The 18,238-nt window shown below is 48.9% G+C and overlaps 1 pseudogene; it reads left to right on the forward strand.

Annotated features, from left to right (window-relative positions):
- Positions 1 to 261: 261 nt before the first annotated feature.
- The window catches only part of LOC144095475 (3-[(3aS,4S,7aS)-7a-methyl-1,5-dioxo-octahydro-1H-inden-4-yl]propanoyl:CoA ligase-like), a 58,842-nt pseudogene continuing 40,865 nt past the window's right edge, over positions 262 to 18,238 (forward strand).

The raw sequence follows: 18,238 nt of genomic DNA on the forward strand, positions 1-18,238 counted from the left end.
TGGCGGGCTCGGATATCGCATTTCGCGTCGAACGAGCTGCGGCGACGAGAAGATAGTGAGTGGCCTTGCCTGCGAAATGCCTCACAGTGCCGAGGCTGGCTTGGAGTGCCAGCGCTGTGTGCTTGCAGGACTGCATTGTCGGAAGGCGGCTAGTCGATCGCACGGCTGAGCGCTGCTTTGGAGGCGAGTAGCCGGTCTAAGCGGTCGCCGGTGACTGGACGAGCCGATGAGGCAAGAGCAGAGGGACAGTGAACGGCAGGCATGCCAGAGAACAAGACGTCCATGATCTGGTCGGCCATTTGTGCCAGTGAGGCGAGGTGCGCTGTTGACGCAGTAGGGATCGAGCGCACTCGCTCAGAAAGGCGTTGCAGGGACAGTTCCCGCAGCAGCGATGTGTCTACGGACGGAGCATGGTGAGGCAGCCAGGTACGCGGAACAGGAGCTCCGTGACTTGTGGTCGCCGAGATATTCCGATTGAAGCAGGTGTTGCAGGCGAGGCTGTTCGGATTCAGGAACGCGACGCATGAGCGCCACCCGTAGATGGGTACAAGGGCTATCGGCAAGCAAGGGAGAGCAAAATGTCGCGGACTACAGTAGCGGTGACAGGAATGCGAGCAGCGATAACGTGATCGTACATTGCCTCCAACAGCACTCGATAGCAAGGAACCAGAGTTCCGAGTCGAGCAGCCAGTGTGGAGCCGAGGTACTCAAGTGAGGACAGCGGCGGCTGCGACAGAAGCGACGAGGCAGTGGAGGAAGCGGTTGCTATCACTTCCAGGTCACGTATGGTAATGAAGGCTCAGGCCGGGAGAATGGGCGAGAGTGCTCCAAATCTGGAGTCAGGAGTTTGTGAAAGGAGAATCGCAGACGAGCCGTCGATGTCTGGTGTTCACAAATATATTTTTCCAAGCGGACTCGCTCAACCAGGAGGAAGCGGGGCGGCCGGCAAGCAGAGACGGCGCACTACCGACATATGATCGCGTAGTTGCCGGATTCTGGGCTGCGCGCTCCACAAGAGCGTGCTGGGGGGTGCCGCCGTTTTCGTCTGCCGGGCTCCCGCAGCACGCTATAGACGCACCAAGTGGCGACCTTCCGATTCGGTTCGGATATATTTGTTCCCCGCTGCAGAAACGATCAAGTCTGTTTGGGTGGAAGTAACAGCATGATTTATGGGCCAAGGAAAGACCGAGGGCACCGTTGAACATCCGCGTTTTCAGACGCATAAGAAGGTGTGGCAGCGCATCGTTGATGTACAGATGGTTGGACATGATTTCGCACAGGATGATTTCGTTCGTGCGAATCATGATGCGGGCATCACAGTCATACACTGACGAAGCTGCGGTAAAAGAAGTACGAGAACTGCCCGACTGCCTACAATATGATGAAAATGAAGCATTGTGCTGCCATAAAATTTAAAACAAACACTCACCCTACACTCCTTAGCTTCAATGACTGTTGGCTTACGTCATGCAAGCGCGACTAGTTATGTGGTGTTCTTAAACAATCCTTACTATTGAAGACATACGGCCTCGGCGAGAAACGCCAAGTATGACCGCTCTTGAGAGCTAGGAACGGGCCGTGATGTAGGCTCCTTTGAGGAAGCCGAAGTACATAACCAACTTTTCTAAGAAAAAAAAACGCCAGTTTCACCGGAATTGGTATTTCCTCGTGTAAAATTGGAACTCCAATTATTACAAACCACGGATACAATGAGTGCAGCCCGCGCTAACGCCAGGTTCGTTATAAGTGGGCTCGACTGCATATATAGAACTACACGAGACTAGCAAAGCTTTTGAAAAGTCGCGCGCACTTATAACGACCGCTAGCTTATTGCGAATGTTTGTGGTGCTACTGTTCAAATATGCAGTAGAACAATGGATTGGATTGTAAAACTTTATTTGTCCAGCAAATGTAGGGAAGGTTTTAAGCCTTCCCACCTAGAAAAAAAAAACTCGTCCAAGATACGAGAAAACTAATGTGGCCACACCACTCGGTTATAGCGAACATGGAGGCATCGTAAAGTCGGCCCGAAAGTTGAAAAGCTCATGCTTCCAGAAAACGTGTAGACGGAGGGACGCCTCTCAGCTCCCGTGACACTGTCCCGGAAATAAAATATTGAAGCTGAGCACCTTGCGCCGTGCTACGAACTATTCACAAGCTGCCTGGTCTGCATAATCTTACTAGCATGCTGCCTTAATTAATACTAATTGCAGTCGAGTCTACTTATAACGACAGCAGATGTAACGAATGAAGGGTTGTTGCAAACGAAGTGGTGCTGCCGTCAAAGTATGCATTACAGCAATGGAAATTCGTCTCGCATAGAGCGAACTATTGTGGGCACACCACAGAGTTATAGCGAAACAGGCGCCGTAAACTCGTCCCCGAAGTTGAAAAACTTGTGCTTCCAGGCTTCCGGCAAACACGGAGACATAGCGCGTCTCCCTCCCTCCCTCCCAACACCACCCCGGAAAGAACACGACGACCTACAAGCTCGGTTGGATGGATGGATGGATGGATGGATACGGCTGAACCCTTTACATCGGGCGGTGGCTCAAGCCACCTAGCCATGTCTTGTGAAATTTTACTCCTGTCTTGCTTTTAGCCACCAATCAGATAACCTTCGCTTGGTTACTTCTAACCTCTTAAAATCCACTTTCCCTTCACTATCCCTAAACCCCAATGCCTTGGTTAAGTCAGCCCCGCTGCCTTCCACTGTAGGGTGAAGCCCTTTACAGAAAAGTATCAAGTGTTCAGCCGTTTCCTCCTCCTCTCCGCACGCAATGCACAAAGTGTCTATCTCCTGGTACCTGACTCTATACGTCATTACCTGCGCGTGCGCCGGCTGGGCAAAGCTATCCGAAGTAGAAGCAGGAAGCGGGGGGACGGGGAGGGGACGGGGGGGGGGTACTGTCGATTGTGAAGCTAGTGTGCATGGTCGTGGATCAATTAGCGGCAGTTATTTGTGAAGTTTGAATGCCTTGCTGGCCCCGCTGTAGTATGCGTAGGCTGAGCAGTCGGTTCCGCCTTTCGTGCACGTGCGGGCAGCCGAAGATAGCAGAGGGTACAGCTGATATATTCTGTGCGCATGAGCGCTGAGCTCCTTTTGTTGCTGCACGGGCCCCGAAAGACCGATGACGCTGTCGAAAACACACGCTATCGGACGCACGTATACTTGTGTGAACACGTCCTTAATTCATAGCTGACCGAATGTCGGCTCGGATGACCACGTTCGTGCGGATGACAACATCGCAGGGCCGTGCTTACGCCTAGTGGTGCGCAAAGTAAGAGCATTTCTATACCGCTTGGAATCTGTTCAATGCGACCTACCTGCAACCTGTTGCTGCGATCGCTTCAACTCTGATTAGTTAAGGAGAGCAAGCTGCCGGGCTAGTTGGTGATGCATGTTGTAAACTAGGAAGCGCAAAATACCGGACGACGGACAGAGTAAGGGACACAAAAAAAAGCGCTCGTGAACCTGTTTTTTGTGTCCCTTACTCTGTCCGTCGTCCGGTATTTTGCGCTTCCTAGTTTACAACATCTGATTAGTTACATCTCGTCCCTAAAGCATATTTTTGGGAGCAACGGTGTTGGCGAGGAGCGCATGACCGCCCTGGGAAACCTTGAAAGCGCCGACGTAGGACCTGCATTGAAGAAGTATATAGGCGCAGGACGCAGTTTTTAAGAAATAAATGTCACTTGAAGCGTCGAAACGTGCGCCGCCGATACCACTGAGGTCGAGCCCTTGAATCAGCCTGTAAGTCGAAGCCCTCCTTGGGTAGCCTTCTTCTTCCCGGGAATTCCTCGTTGATGTTTTCTAGCTAGCTGGCCCACTCTTTATATTATCTGCACAAGCAGTAAATAACGCCGGAGTGCACACACCTTGTTGTTCTCTCCTTTGTTGCGATAGAGGAATGGAGGGAGATAGCATTCTGTAACCTGCAATCATTTATGTTAAAGCCTACGAAACGAGATATTGGTGTTCATTTTGTTGTAGTAAACGTAGTCCTATTGTCAGAAAAATTTTCTATATCCATGAAAAGTTGGTCGCTCTACACAACGGCCGGGAGTGTCCCTTTTGTATTGATTGACCGAAACTCTGCTAAAGTGGGCAAATTCGGCCATATGTAACACGAAAACTATACGCACATTGCAAAACGTTTCGGAGAAATTGTGGAAAATTCTGGTCTTTTTTTAGGGTTTTTTGAGTATTTGGAAGTTTCGAATAGGGAGTCGAATGCCCTTCTATCCGATACGCTGAAGGAATTAAATAGAAAATTTTCGAAATTATTTCCAAAATTCCAAACTTATTTCAAAGATTGTTTTTAAAATATGTACTGAAATTGTCGAATGCTTTTTTAATACTCAGAAGGAAGTTCGAATAATTCTGGAAGTAGTTTTCTTCTACGATTGTTTCAAAACCAAGATCAACTGCAACGCCGCAAAACATGCTGTCCCGGTCGGTGGGCGCGCAAAAGAGGGCTCGGTGCCGCGTTGGCGTCGAGTTATGTGGCGGCGTTCATAATGCCCATAGATGGCCTTAAGGATTGGGTGCTGTGGCAGGGTTCCGGCAGGTTTAGCAATCGCTGCCTATGTGATGATCTCGGAATCCATGAATCATACAGCTCTCGAGCTTGCTATCTACTGAGTTATGGCGCTGTTTTATTCTCTGCTGTCGCCACCGTCGCCACTGACCAAAGGTTGTTTACATTTTCATAACGTATGGCGGTCATAAAGTAAGTTGTTCCAGTTAACATCAGCCAAAGACTGAAACTACACCCAGGCTAGACAGGTGGAGGAAACTTGAAGCATGTTCTTTACCGTTTATGTAGTTATCAATATGCATTTTGTTCTAGCGAGTAATTAAAAAAATTGAAGAAACCTTTTTTTCAGCTATTCCGTTTTCGGCGACAATTCCGGCGCCAAATTTTAGACCACGCCAGAAAACGTCTAATGCATCAGTTTTTATTCTGATCTGTCCTATAGGTGGTTTCTTTCTGCGTTGAAAAGAAAGCGTGCAGAAGGTGAATATGAATGAAAAGTGCACTTGTAGAACTGGTTGGATTTAAGGAAGCAGTGTATAGTTCTCTTCTCCTTTCTGGCTGTCTTATTCAGCAGAATTGTGTGAAATTTGGCACTACTTTCGGAATCTTTTATTACTGTACTTCTGCATTTGTTACGTCTTTTAAATTGGTACCTGTGTGTGGGATTACTTTTTGAGGATATACTTGTTCGTTTATTTTTGTAAGTGTTGATTTATGAATCAATTGAGTACATTTGGGAGCGTTTCGTTGTCCGGTGCATAGTATAGTGTGCACTGCTTCTGCCGGCCACAAGCACTGAGGTGCTTACGTGCGGCAGCAAATTAATATGTAAATACCGCGGACAATATAAAGAAGTTGGCATGTGACCATTGGCGTCCGGACGCGACGGCGGTGTTCTGAAACGCGGAATTCGCAAACGTAATGGCGCTCGAAGGTGCCGCGTATGTGATGGGCCGATAACAATGAATTAGGCGCTGGCGGTAAAATTGTAAGTAACACCCGTGACCTGGCCAGGGTTACCCGATTGGGCTACATTTTGACGGAGCTGGCGTCAATCGTTTCCTTGAGCATATGTGCATATTTTCGGTAAACATTTCTTCCTGTGGATATGTAAAAAAGGAGTAAACATGTCATTATTATTTGCTCTCCAACAAATATTTTTATTGATTTTGTTACGGCCTTTCTCGGCCTTGTATCAGTGACTGATGCATCAGTGGAGGAGCTATTTTTTTCAATTAACGAAGCTTTGAACTCACAGGAAGCTTGACGCAAAATATTGTGCGGGCCACGGGCCAAGCGTCATGTGTGGGCAGCACAACAGCCTTTACCCAAAACTGAAGGCAGAAAATGCCCTCCTTGAGATTGTAAAGCGTGTGAGCCATTCCCTAGAACTAGCTTGTAATGACATGATCGATGTGCTGCCGATATAGTTTGGCTACCTTGTGCACGCAAACATTTCAAAGGCACATTCTCCAGAATGGCAGCAAGAGTACAGAGAAACGCGCGTCGCCATAACCTCGGGTGGTGTCCCAAATAAGCTCTCAGGTGTCGGTGCGACAATATGGCTCGGCTTTGCATCCGATTTGCGATCGCTCGTGAATTAGCGGGCTGCACTGGCAGCCCGCTTTGAAGCAATGGAAGTAGGGGATGTTGCTAAGTAGCAAGAGTAATAAGCAAATTTACTAATGAGGAAACTTTAGTTTTTACATTTGTAAGCGAAATCATGGATGAATTCGAAGGAATGAACAACCTCTTTCAGTGCGAGACTTCGGACCCTGTCAGATTAAACGAGGAGCTTAATTATTCTGTGAAATTGCTAATGGTAGTGTTATAATGCCAGGCTCCACAGAGCCACGACAGCGCGGAATGCAAGCAGGACATATTACGTGTCAGAGCTTGCGACGTGGGAGTTTTTTTCTTTTTTTTTGCTGGAATGCTTCGAGAATTCTTCTGTCAGCGACTCTGATAGAGCTTTTCTGTTGTACAGGCGCCGAAGTTTATTGCAGCGTGCATTAAAAGAATGCTGCAGCAGCTTCCTCGAAACGTGAAGCTTCTGAGCCACGCGCAGCTTCTCGAACCAAAAAGTTTAAAGAAACGCGCCTTCTATTTTGTCTATTCCTTATTCGGAGCTTTTATAGCGACCATTTCCTTTTCTGCACTGCATTCTCAGTATCACCTGCTCCAACCCAGGGCGGATGATTTGGCGGGGGTACTTGGTTTATAGCTGAATTCTGGGTAAGCGGGAAAATTCCAAGCAATGTTGGCGGCAAGCCAACGTTCCCACTAATGTCTAATGTCCGGGCGCTGTTTTTGTTATCACCAGCCTTGTACAACGCCACCGTCGAACGAGTGTTCAGCCAAGTATCACTAAAATCAATATACTAACGGATTGTCTAATGATACATTGGAAGCGCTTCTCCACGTGAAGTTTGGCCTTGCCACGAAAGGAGTGTGCTGCAAGGATTTTAAACTGGGACAAGATTGTTTGTCCCGTTTCAGCTCGAACAGTTTGTACGAGAAAATCAGTTCTTCTTGCCAATCAGTCCATGATGCCTCAGATTCTTCTCCATCCTGCTTAATCCTATGGATTGTACTATATTTTGTACTAGCCGCCATGTCTTAGATTTTGTTTTGAAATTTATTGTCGTTTTTCGTTAATTACGTTGCGTTCAGCGACACTAACATGAGCTGAAGCTATACTGAATGGCTAAATGGATACCGTTGCTCAGCGAGCTTACTGTGCGGTGCTATTTGTGTTTCTAATTTTTTGCTTTAAAAATATAAAAAAATGCTGCCTTGGTGATGAAGACCGCATTTGGGTCACCATGATTTTGCTTGCATGCCTACTTTGGCGCACTCCTTGAACTGGTGCAGCGGATGCTTTCCGTGGCACATGGCCACCATGATGGTGCACGCGATGCGGAAAACCATGCCATGCGCAGGATTTCACAGTTCATACGTGAAAAAAATAAATAAGTAGATATCCTTGCTGGAAATTCATTCGATACGTCTAATTAATCACTTCACAAAAAAAAATTAAACGTTTTGGCGGCTTTTGGCCGACTTAACATACTCGTTTTTGCTACATTTGGCATACTACGGAGGCCAGTCTGGCTATGTGTTGTTGGATCGATCTGGTAACTCCTGACCTGGCTGCGCTCAGTGCGGTAAACAGTGGGCGTGCCAGTTTGCCGCAGTTAGACGCATGCCGAATAAAACAAGCGCCTAGTCGTCGGTGGGGTGTTTCGTTAGCTTGGCCGCAGAAAAATCGCTAATTTCGAAAGCAAAGCCCTGTGTCAGAACTCAAAGATGCCACATGTGATGCGCCAGACACCTAACTCTGTTCGTCGGGTGTTTTTTCCGCTTCGAACGCTGTCAGGTAACAGTTATTACTTTCAATTCCTCGGGCAGCGCCCACCTCACTGTTTTCGCCCCGTCACGTCCGTAGACCATACAAACGGTAACCTTAAAAAATTTGGTCGTTGAGAGCGCTGCGGTGGAGGCGCAAAAACGCATGGTCACGTGAGATTTTTTTCATATTTCGCGCACTTTCCTTTCAACGAGGAAAAAAAACACATCTGTAGCTGAAATCAAAATATAAACTAACGAATTCGAGATTTTTAGCAAGCCCTACAGTTTGGAACTCGAATTTGCTCCAGAATGACAATGGCTGCAAGTCAATTTTTATTCACATCATTCAATTATTCATTTGAAAAAAGTACAAAAATACTCTGAGTGATTAATACTGCATGGGTGCTGAACATGGGTGGTTGAAAATCGCCTCCGCCTATCTTAGCTGTCTCTGTGCTTTAATTAATCTTTGGGTAACGTTAGCTGGGACGCATTATACTCATTTCATGTTGAGTGGCTTCTGGTGGGGGTTAGTTTTGAGTATTTCGCCTTTTAAGCAAAGGGCCATACCGCAGCGGCGCCGCTGGCTCTTGTCAGTGTCACATGACGACTCGTTTTGTTCCGAATATTCGCGCAAGTACGTAACGTTCGTAAAAAATTTCTAATTTGTATAAGGCTTGGTAGTATTATTGATTTGAATTATATTCGTTTAGGCTTCTAGCTGCTCTTTTGGTGTTCGATTCAGATTTTAAGGGTAGTATTCGCGCACAATCATTAATTTCCCATCTTTAGAAAAAAATAGAAGGCGGCATTTTCTTACAAGTAAAAGAACGCTTGCTAAATGAAGTAGAATTGGCGCACGCATTCAGTGTTAGGCCCCATTACGGCTGAACATTCATGCATTCTAGCTGCTTTAATTGCTGGGATATACGGCAGAGTATATTAAAAATATGCCATGTTTGACATTTTTTGTCCCTATATGAGCATATTCTTGAGGAGACAGACATTGCCATACTTGCTTCCACAGGAAGTGACGGGAGAAGTATATCTGGATTGGTGGCTGGAAAGGATTCCATTTTAAAACAATCGCAGCTTTGTAAGTTTTGCAAAATCCAGTAAACAGGTTTGTGCACAAAACTTGATTTGTGACTTTTTCTTTTTGATGGAAGGAGGCATTTTTTTTATAAAATAAGTTCGCATATACTCTTCCGAGTGCCCCATTAGCATTTGCATGTTCTTTACCTCAAGATTTAAAAAATGCCGATCTCGTTACACGCATTATATCTTGAGATGCCTCTATACAGAAGGCAACCTGGTGTTGCACCCCTTCCACAGGAGGCGTAGCGCCGAGAGTTGCCGCCGTCGATCCAGATGTCCTGGTTACTAAAGTGAGAAATACTGCCATTGGGAGGTCTCTAAGCGCTGATGTTTAGTCAAGGCATTCTACGCCGACTGCTCTTATCGCAGGCAAAGTACCGCATGCAGACATCGCTGCATGCGATACCTTGTAGCGATTCCCAATCACCAATCAACCTCTTGTGCCCTAGGTAGGATAAGCGCCCTCATTATATCTTCCTGGTGGCGTTTCAACCCCTTTGGGAATTTGTGCATTGTAAAGTGTGCAGAGTGCTTCGAACATTGGAGCGGTTTCCGCAGGCTAACTGTGAGCCCATATTTTCCGGGTGCACGCAGTCATACCCGGCCGCCGCTAGTGTTTTTGGAAGCAGAACGCAGCTTTCAACAGCTGCTGAGCGGTCAGAGCGGCGGTACGAAATTAGAGCTTCGCGCATGTGTAAGGGGAGTGTACGATGCGGAATTTCCTGCGCCCTGCCATGATACGAACACACAAATGCTATTTGCAGCATCAGCTTGTCGGGATATCGGCCATCCTCTCCAACGACTTGCAACGCCTCGTTTGGAAGGGAATTTTAAAGCGCGATCGCGACGTTGCGTGTGCCGAGGTGAGCAAACCAAAAGGATGCTTTCCTTGATTGCTCAGGCTCTGAAGCATGGTTCCTTGCTCGGGGACAACCTTCTTTGGCAATGCAGCTGAGACTAGGCAGGCAAAGGAAGGAGACTGACCTTGGTCGCTGTGCCGCGGGAAGTGGTCTTCTGAGCCCTAGCGACCCCGCACTGTCTCTCCAAATTACTATGTTTTAATCCTAGCCCAAAAAGCGAAAAACTCAGCCCCTACGGCACGGGGACAAGGGCCCGTCTCTCCCCTTTTCTGCTTAGTCTCTGCTGAACTGCGAAAAAGGGTTGTTCCCGAGTAAATTTATTTCACTGCAGCAACCACCGCAGAAGGTCACTGGCTAACTGGTGCCTTATCGGACGAAAAAAAAAAATGATGGGATAACTCGAATAACCTCTTCTACAATGCTGTGACGGTGAGCGCAGTACAGTGCCAGTCCTGCGATGTGGTTGCGAACATTCCGCGACACCTAGTCGATCGTTTCGGTTTCTTCATTCGCTTGAGGATGCTAGGGCGTCGAACCGTGAGTCACAGTAACAGCCGTAGTAACTCTTCCACAATGTCGGCAGTGAACCGGCGCCCACTTTCGCTGATGATGACTCGAGGAGCGCCGTGGCGAAGGATGATCGAGTGCAGTAGAAAGGACGAGACGTCTGTTGCTTCGGCGAACACGAGAGCAACGGCCTACATGTATCGGTTCAAGTAGTCGACGCACACAAATATCCACCATTTGCCTGTGGAAGACTTGGGGAGCGAACCAAGCAGGTCAGCTCTGATCTTCTCAAAATGGGTGTGAGGTGGTCTGACCGGTATCAACAAAGCGGCGCGCGAGGTAGTGCGATGCTTAAACCGTTCACACTGTACACTGATGCAGCGTATTGCTTAGTTGCCTTCTAAAGTCTACGCCAGTAAAAACGTTACCGCGTTCTGTGGAACATGCGAGAAAGCCCTTGGAGAACGGAAGCAATATTGTAACAGTTGTTACACTGAAAAGCAACTGCAGCGGCTGAACGAGGGCACCAGAGAGACGGACCTACACAGAGACGGAGCAACCTGTCCACCTGGGAGGCATTTCGCCAAAATCTCATAGCTACATTCCCCAACGCAGACCGCCGGGAGAAAGCGGAAGCTGCGCTTCGCTCCCGTAACCAGCGGACTAACGAAAGCGTCCGCATGTATGTAGAGGACATGACGCGCCTCTTCAAGCGTGCTGACCCATCCATGGCGGAGGAGACGAAGCTTCGCCACCTCATGCGCGGGGTCAAGCAGGAACTTTTCGCCGGTCTTGTGCGCAGTCCACCGCGTACTGTTGCCGAATTCCTCACGGAAGCGACTACCATGGAGACGACGCTCCTGCAACGAGCCCGGCAATACAATCGGGATGTAAGCACGCTTGGGCCCGCTGTTTCTTCGATACCGCTAGGGAGTGATGCGGCCGTTTTACGGGACCTAATCAGGTCGATCGTCAGGGAGGAATTACAAGCCCTTCAGCTGCCTCCCAGCGCGCCGTCTGTTACATCGCTGTCTGAAGTCGTCCGGGACGAGGTGCGCCTAGCAGCACAGCAGCAACTACTGCCTGAGATCCCAAGAAAGACTGAGGTCAGACCAACCTATGCATCTGTCCTCTGCCGGACCCCAACGCCAGGCTACGACGTGAATACCGCGACTCACGCAGCGCAGCAGTCTGGTCTTTCCCGTGTGCCTGCTCGACCAGCTTATCAGCGGCCACGGAAGTGTGAAGTGTGGCGTGCACCGGACCGGCGGCCCCTTTGCTACCACTGTGGTGAGGCGGGACATCTTTACAGGGCCTGCCCGTATCGCCGAGTGGGTCTGCGTGGTTTCGCGCCCGACGACCCTTCCCCCGGAATGGCGAACGACCATTCGAAATTGAAGCTCATCTGTCGGCCCGTCAGAGGCCTGGGACATACGGTCGCTACGATCCTAGGTCGTCATCTCCGCTGCGTTACCGTTCCCCAAGCCCTCGCCGAGACGCCAGCAATGTCGGCCTTGGAGCGATCCTCGTACAGTGGCAGGACGCCGCAGAGCGAGTAATCGCCTACGCGAGCTGCACACTTTCTCGATCGGAACGGAACTATTCGACGACCGAAAAAGAGTGCCTTGCCGTCATCTGGGCTCTGAGTAAGTTTCGACCTTACATCTACGGCCGACCGTTTTGTGTTGTCAGCGATCATCACTCGCTATGCTGGCTGGCCAGCATTCAAGTCCCTTCTGGCCGGTTGGCCAGATGGAGCCTCCGTTTACAGGAGTACGACGTTACGGTCGTCTATAAATCGGGTCGGCAGCACCAGGACGCGGACCGTTTATCACGAGCGCCCGTGGAACCGGCTACTCAAGACATCCCCGAAGATTGCCCTGTTCTTTGTGCCATTAGCATCTCCCGTATGACGCAGATTCAACGAGCAGATTCTGAGTTGGCGCCACTCGTTAAGTATCTGAAGGGTTTGAATTCTCATGTACCTCGTGTGTTTCGCCGTGGACTACAGACCTTCATTCTGCGGCGTGGAGTCCTCTACAAGCGCAACTTCGACAGCAACAAAGAGACGTTTCTGCTTGTTGTGCCATCCCAGTTACGCTCCGAAATCTTAAGCGCTTGTCATGATGAACCATCCGCCGGCCACTTGGGGGTTAGTCGCACACTGGCAAAGATTCGGCTTAAGTATTACTGGCACAATTTACTCCCATCCGTGCGTAGATACGTAACAACATGCCGGGATTGCCAACGGCGCAAATCTCCTCCTCTGAAGACAGCCGGCTTTCTGCAGCCCATAGCACCACTAAAGACCCCTTTTCAGCAAATTGGCATAGACCTCCTCGGCCCTTTTCCGAAGTCGACCAGAGGAAACCGGTGGATTGCGGTCGCGACAGATTATTTGACCCGATACGCTGAGACCACGTCACTTGCAAACGGTACTGCTGCTGAAGTCGCTGACTTCTTCGTCCACTCCCGAGGATCGATGATGCCCTTGACCGACTCCGGGACGCCAGGTTCTTCTCTTCCTTAGATCTGAAAAGCGGATATTGGCAGATCGAGGTGGACGAGCGAGACCGCGAGAAAACGGCTTTCGTGACACCCGACGGTCTGTACGAATTTAAGGTGCTCCCGTTTGGACTTTGCTCCGCTCCGGCCACATTTCAACGCATGATGGACACTGTTTTAGCTGGTTTGAAGTGGCAGACGTGCCTTGTGTACCTGGACGACGTGGTCATCTTTTCGTCTAGCTTCGAACAACACTTGCAGCGATTGCGCATTGTCCTTCAAGCTCTTCAGTCTGCACAACTAACGATCAAGCCAGAGAAATGCCATTTCGCATTCGAGGAGCTCCGTTTCTTAGGACATGTTGTCAGCGCACAAGGTGTTCTTCCAGACCCCGACAAGACTTCCGCCGTCTCCAGTTTCCCACGCCCAACCGACAAGAAGGCCCTCCGACGTTTTTTGGGCCTCTGCTCGTATTACCGCCGCTTTGTTAAAGCTTTTCTCGCCTAGCTGAGCCATTCACTGCCTTGACTCGAGATGACACACTCTTCGTATGGGGAAGTGCCCAAGACGCAGCCTTCGAGGAACTCCGCTGCCGCCTTCAAAGTCCACCAATACTAGCTCATTTTGACGAGAATGCAGAGACTGATGTCCACACTGACGCCACCAGTTTGTCAGCGTCCATACCGCGTTTCGCCTAAAGAGCGCGAAGCTATTAGGACGCAAGTCGATGAAATGCTTGCAGACGACGTTATACAGCCGTCAACAAGTCCGTGGGCGTCGCCGGTGGTCCTGGTGAAAAAGAAAGACAACACGTCGCGATTCTGTGTTGATTACAGGAAACTGAATAATGTTACCAAAAAGGACGTATACCCAGCACCTCCACCAGATGTGTAACAGTTGTTACACTGAAAAGGAACTGCAGCGACTGAACGAGGGCACCAGAGAAACGGACACACTTCAGCGTCGTCTACTTCTAGAGGCTCTCTTTCTTCTTCTACTTCCAATCCTCGTGTCAATATCATCCTGCATTGCATGAAGGAGGACGCCACCAACTCTGGCAAGGACGGTGAAAAGCAGACGTGCACCAACAAATAGTTATTTCTTCTTAAACAACACACCTTCCGATGTGACCAATGACGTGAGAGGCGCAGACGTACAGGCTTGATGGAGCAACGGTTGGAGACTACGATCGTTGCGTTGTTCGTGCTGTAAAGTCGCAAGGCTGGGGAACTCAGTGCAGAAGAAAACATACAGCGATCGAAATGCTTTTCGCAACTCACCATGTCTGGCAGCAGGAAACGAGATAAACAGTGGTAAGTAGCATGGTGGCGACCGCTGTTATATCAGAGTAAATTTGTATTCCTGAAGGCGCAAGAACCAACGAGCAAGTCGACGTGAAGGATCTCGGTGGCTGACAAGCCTACACAAAGAATGATGGTCTCTAATAACAGTGAGGTGACGTCCATGTAAATATGGTCGAAACCTTTCCACAGCAAAGACTACCGCGAGACACTAGGCTTCTGTTATAGCATAGTTGGGTCCCGAATTTGTCAGAGTGCGGCTTGCGTATGTGACCATGTGTTGAGCGTCGTTTTGTAGCTGAATGAGCGCAGTGCTCAGACGCCCGTAAAAACGGGGCGCCTTTATGGAGAGGGGAATGCAAGGGACGAGCAAGGTAGGCAAAACCTAGGATGAGGCAGGGGAAATGAACAGATGCCCTGAGTGCCTTTAAGGTGTTCCAAAGAGCGTGGTTGTGGGAACTTACGGACGGCAGCTACCTTGTGTGGGTCGGGTCGGATACCATCCTTGACGACCAGAAATCCGAGGAATAAGGTTTGTCTGTCACCAAAATGGCATTTCATCAAACTTAAGACCAGTCCAGCTTGTGTGATGCAGGCCAGCACAATACCAAGTCTTTCGTTAAGCTGGCGAAAGCCTTTTCGTAAATAACATTATTGAGGTAACGAACACATACCTTCCACTTAAGCTGATGCAGTATCGTGCCTATAAAATGCTCGAATGTAGTTGGGGCATCGCATAACTCGAACGGCATAAAAATTCATAGTCCACTGGGCGTAACAAGTCTTCTGCCGGTGCGATAGATACATGGGGATCTGCCAATACCCAGAGCGCAGGTCAACCGCCGAGATGTACCAAGCGTTTTGAAGGCAATCGACGTCATCATCAATATGCGGAAGCGGGTAGACGTACTCCTCCGTGACAGCATTTAACCGACGGTAGTTGACGCAAAAGGGTGAAGAGGGGTAGCCTACGGACTAGACGACTACCGGATGACGCCTTTTTGTAGCATATCTTGCACATGCTCGTTGATCCCCTTCCGTTCTACTTCGCACACGCGTAAGGCTTCTGTCGGATAGGTGGAGCGGTACCGCTGTTTATCTGGTGTTGAATTCGAGAACCCTGCAGTGAAGAGGAGTGGCTGGCTTAGCTAAATCACACAGAGGCATACTGCGCACTAAACAAGAATATGCGAATATAGAAATTTGAAAAGGACATGTGCTAAATTACTCGCAGGGTTAATTATGACCTCCTTGCATATCAATACGTATTTGCAATAAGCTGTCATTTTTTTGCGGCATCTGGCAAGGTAGAAACACTGCATCACCTGGCTTTATTTCCTTTTGAAACGGAGTAAATTTCGCCTAAGCTTGTCTTCGTGGGTGATTATACAGTACATTTTCCGCTTGTCAGGCTTTTCTATTTCAAGTTGGTTCCTCATTATTTGCAGTTAAGTGCGAAAGGCCGGGAGCGCGATATTACCCGTACGGCTAATCAAACAGCTTAGAGCGCTCATCACGGTTTTGACAATTTGGTTCATGCTGTTTGCGACGGCCGTTGCCTGACGGCACCGTTCCACCCGTACCACAAAATCGCTAGAAGATCTCGTGAACCACCTGCTCAGAGTTTACTTCTGCCATCTTCTGACTATGAACGCGTTTGCGATAGCTGGAACCAGATTTGTAAAGCAGGACGCTTCGTTTTCTCAGAGCAAATCACCTGCTCAGCCTTGTGCTGGGATTAATGAGGTTTGTCAAGCCTGCCATATCTTTAGTTTACATTTCTTGAGTTACGACTTGAGTTCGGAATTGTCTTGATCTCAATTACACTCGTGGTGCCTGAAACAACCAGATCAACCTTATAACATGACACCTGCAGTTCATACCAAGCTCTTCAACAAGACAGAACTCTCAAATATGCTGTGCAAGCGAAATTTTTGGAACAGCGGCCACAACATAGGAAAAACCGCGTTCTGTACGGCACGCGGCGGGCGGAGGCCAGTATGGCGGTATGGCTGCTCGCGCCGGCCCCATTTGTTGAACAGTTTTCGACTGCGCTTTTTGCTGTGGCGATGTGAAACGCGTTAAGTGCAGAGATTATATTCAAACCGACACAGTCGCGTACTTGTATGAAGCTTAATATATGACGAGCAGGTACAAGTTTTGGTAGATTCCATAGCAACCACTCTACACGCAATGCTTCCAAAGCTGGGGGCAATGTAGCTTCTTGAAATCCGCTGACAGCGCGATTTGCTAAAAGGTAAAAAGGCCTGTGTGTATTTCGGAAGCATGTTTGCAACAGTGGTGCCGCAAGGTAGAATCTTGTTCGACCCGTCGCGCGGCTCACAGCATAGAGACTGGTATCTCTCCCCAAGGGCCCGTCGTCATCCAGCCAGCGGACAGACCGCCGTATCAGTGTGAGGTGCACAACAATTCATCGAGGGATTTTTGATTGTGGTGCGTTGACAGCGGTGCATCGACAGCGGAGCGTTACACATTCCAGTCCAGCGTTGCGAGTGTGCACGTGCGAATGGTGTTTGCGAGGCGACGACGACGAAGAGCTTGGCGAGCACGAGGAGCGGAGAGTTGACGTGTCAGATAACCAGTTTACAAGATTGCCTGGTAACGTTGTCAGAAAACCGTGGTGTGAAGGGAGAGAGCGCATCGGAGGTTGTGTCATTCAAGCGTGGAGGTGGGAGCTGTCGGACGTTGGGTCCGTGACGCCCTGGATCTTCCTTGGATCACTTACGCAAGCTTCCTGCGTCCCTTTCAAGCTTGGAGGGATTGAGCCGATGGATTGAGGGTCTGTGCTGCCAAAAGGCTCCCTTGGATCGCCTGCATTAAGCCTAAGGCGTTTAGAGACGCCGTCGAGGGGTACTAACTAGGCTTCTCCTGCTGCTTCCAAGTTCTCGGGGCTTCTGAAGGGAGTCCACCGGCGTTTTCTTGTGATACTGATATTGAAAAACAGCGCACACAATACAGGGACGAAGAAAAGAAACGACAACCCGAGCACTGACTTGCAACTGATCTTTATTGAGCAACATGGGCACAATATATAGGAAGGAAGGGAGTAGCAGATGCAATCAGAAGCAGTCAACGTCAGGTGTAAAAAGCGGGCCATAAAAGCGATAAAAACGTAAAAGGGTGGTAGGGATAAAACAAGATGAAATCATAAATCATGAGATCCGAGTGGCAGGAGTTGGGCCGTCTTCATCGGTACGCTTTGCTCCTTCAGCGTCTAGTTACATGTGGCCCCACCAGAAGCAAGCAGGTCTTCAGAGAACATCTAACCGTAGCTGACAGATGCACCGACTTCATCTGGCAACAGGTTTGGCTCACCTGCGAGCCTTACTAGCGAAGAAAAGAGGCACGACAGCGAGCGCCGTCTACTGTACAGGTGGGGTTTCCCTTCCGCATGATGTGCGCCGTGTGCTCGAACTGGGACCTAATTTCGCTGTTCCACCAAAGAAAACGCCCCCGGAACTAGTGGCAATGGTTCATCATGCTTCCCGTCTAGAAGAGGAATGTGATAAACAAAGATGTATATCAGAAGGCATAGACGCTGTAATTCGTTATGAGCCGTCAAACTGCAACATTCCTGTTAGTCGAACTGCATCGTGTCTAAACGAAAAATCCCTACGCGTGCTGGTAGCAGACAAAGAAGGGGTTTCGCTGTGTTCTCAAAAGCCATCTTTGCAACGAAAGCACTCGAAGCCATTAACTCGGCGTTCTTTCAAATGAATGAAAAATCATTAACCTCAGCAAAGAAAGAAGCAAGACAGATATGCTCTAAGCAGAACTTAAATGGTCTCTTAAAACGTATTGATGGCAGTGAAAACAACACCTTGACGATGTTCTTCTCTGCAGAAACTCACGAAGTTGAATGCCCTCTTCGTGTAATAACGTCCGAAAATGGTACATGGCAAAAGTCAGTTTCCATGTTCCTGAAAGCACATCTAGCAATCCTGCAAATAGATGATCCCTTTCTGATAAAAAGCTCCTATGAAGTTATAGAGTTTAAGCCTTAAAGGTCACAAAGGGGAAGGTAATATTGCCTTTTCTATTGACATTAAAGATC

Source organism: Amblyomma americanum, chromosome 6 (assembly GCF_052857255.1).
Source record: "Amblyomma americanum isolate KBUSLIRL-KWMA chromosome 6, ASM5285725v1, whole genome shotgun sequence".
Lineage (NCBI taxonomy): Eukaryota > Metazoa > Arthropoda > Arachnida > Ixodida > Ixodidae > Amblyomma > Amblyomma americanum.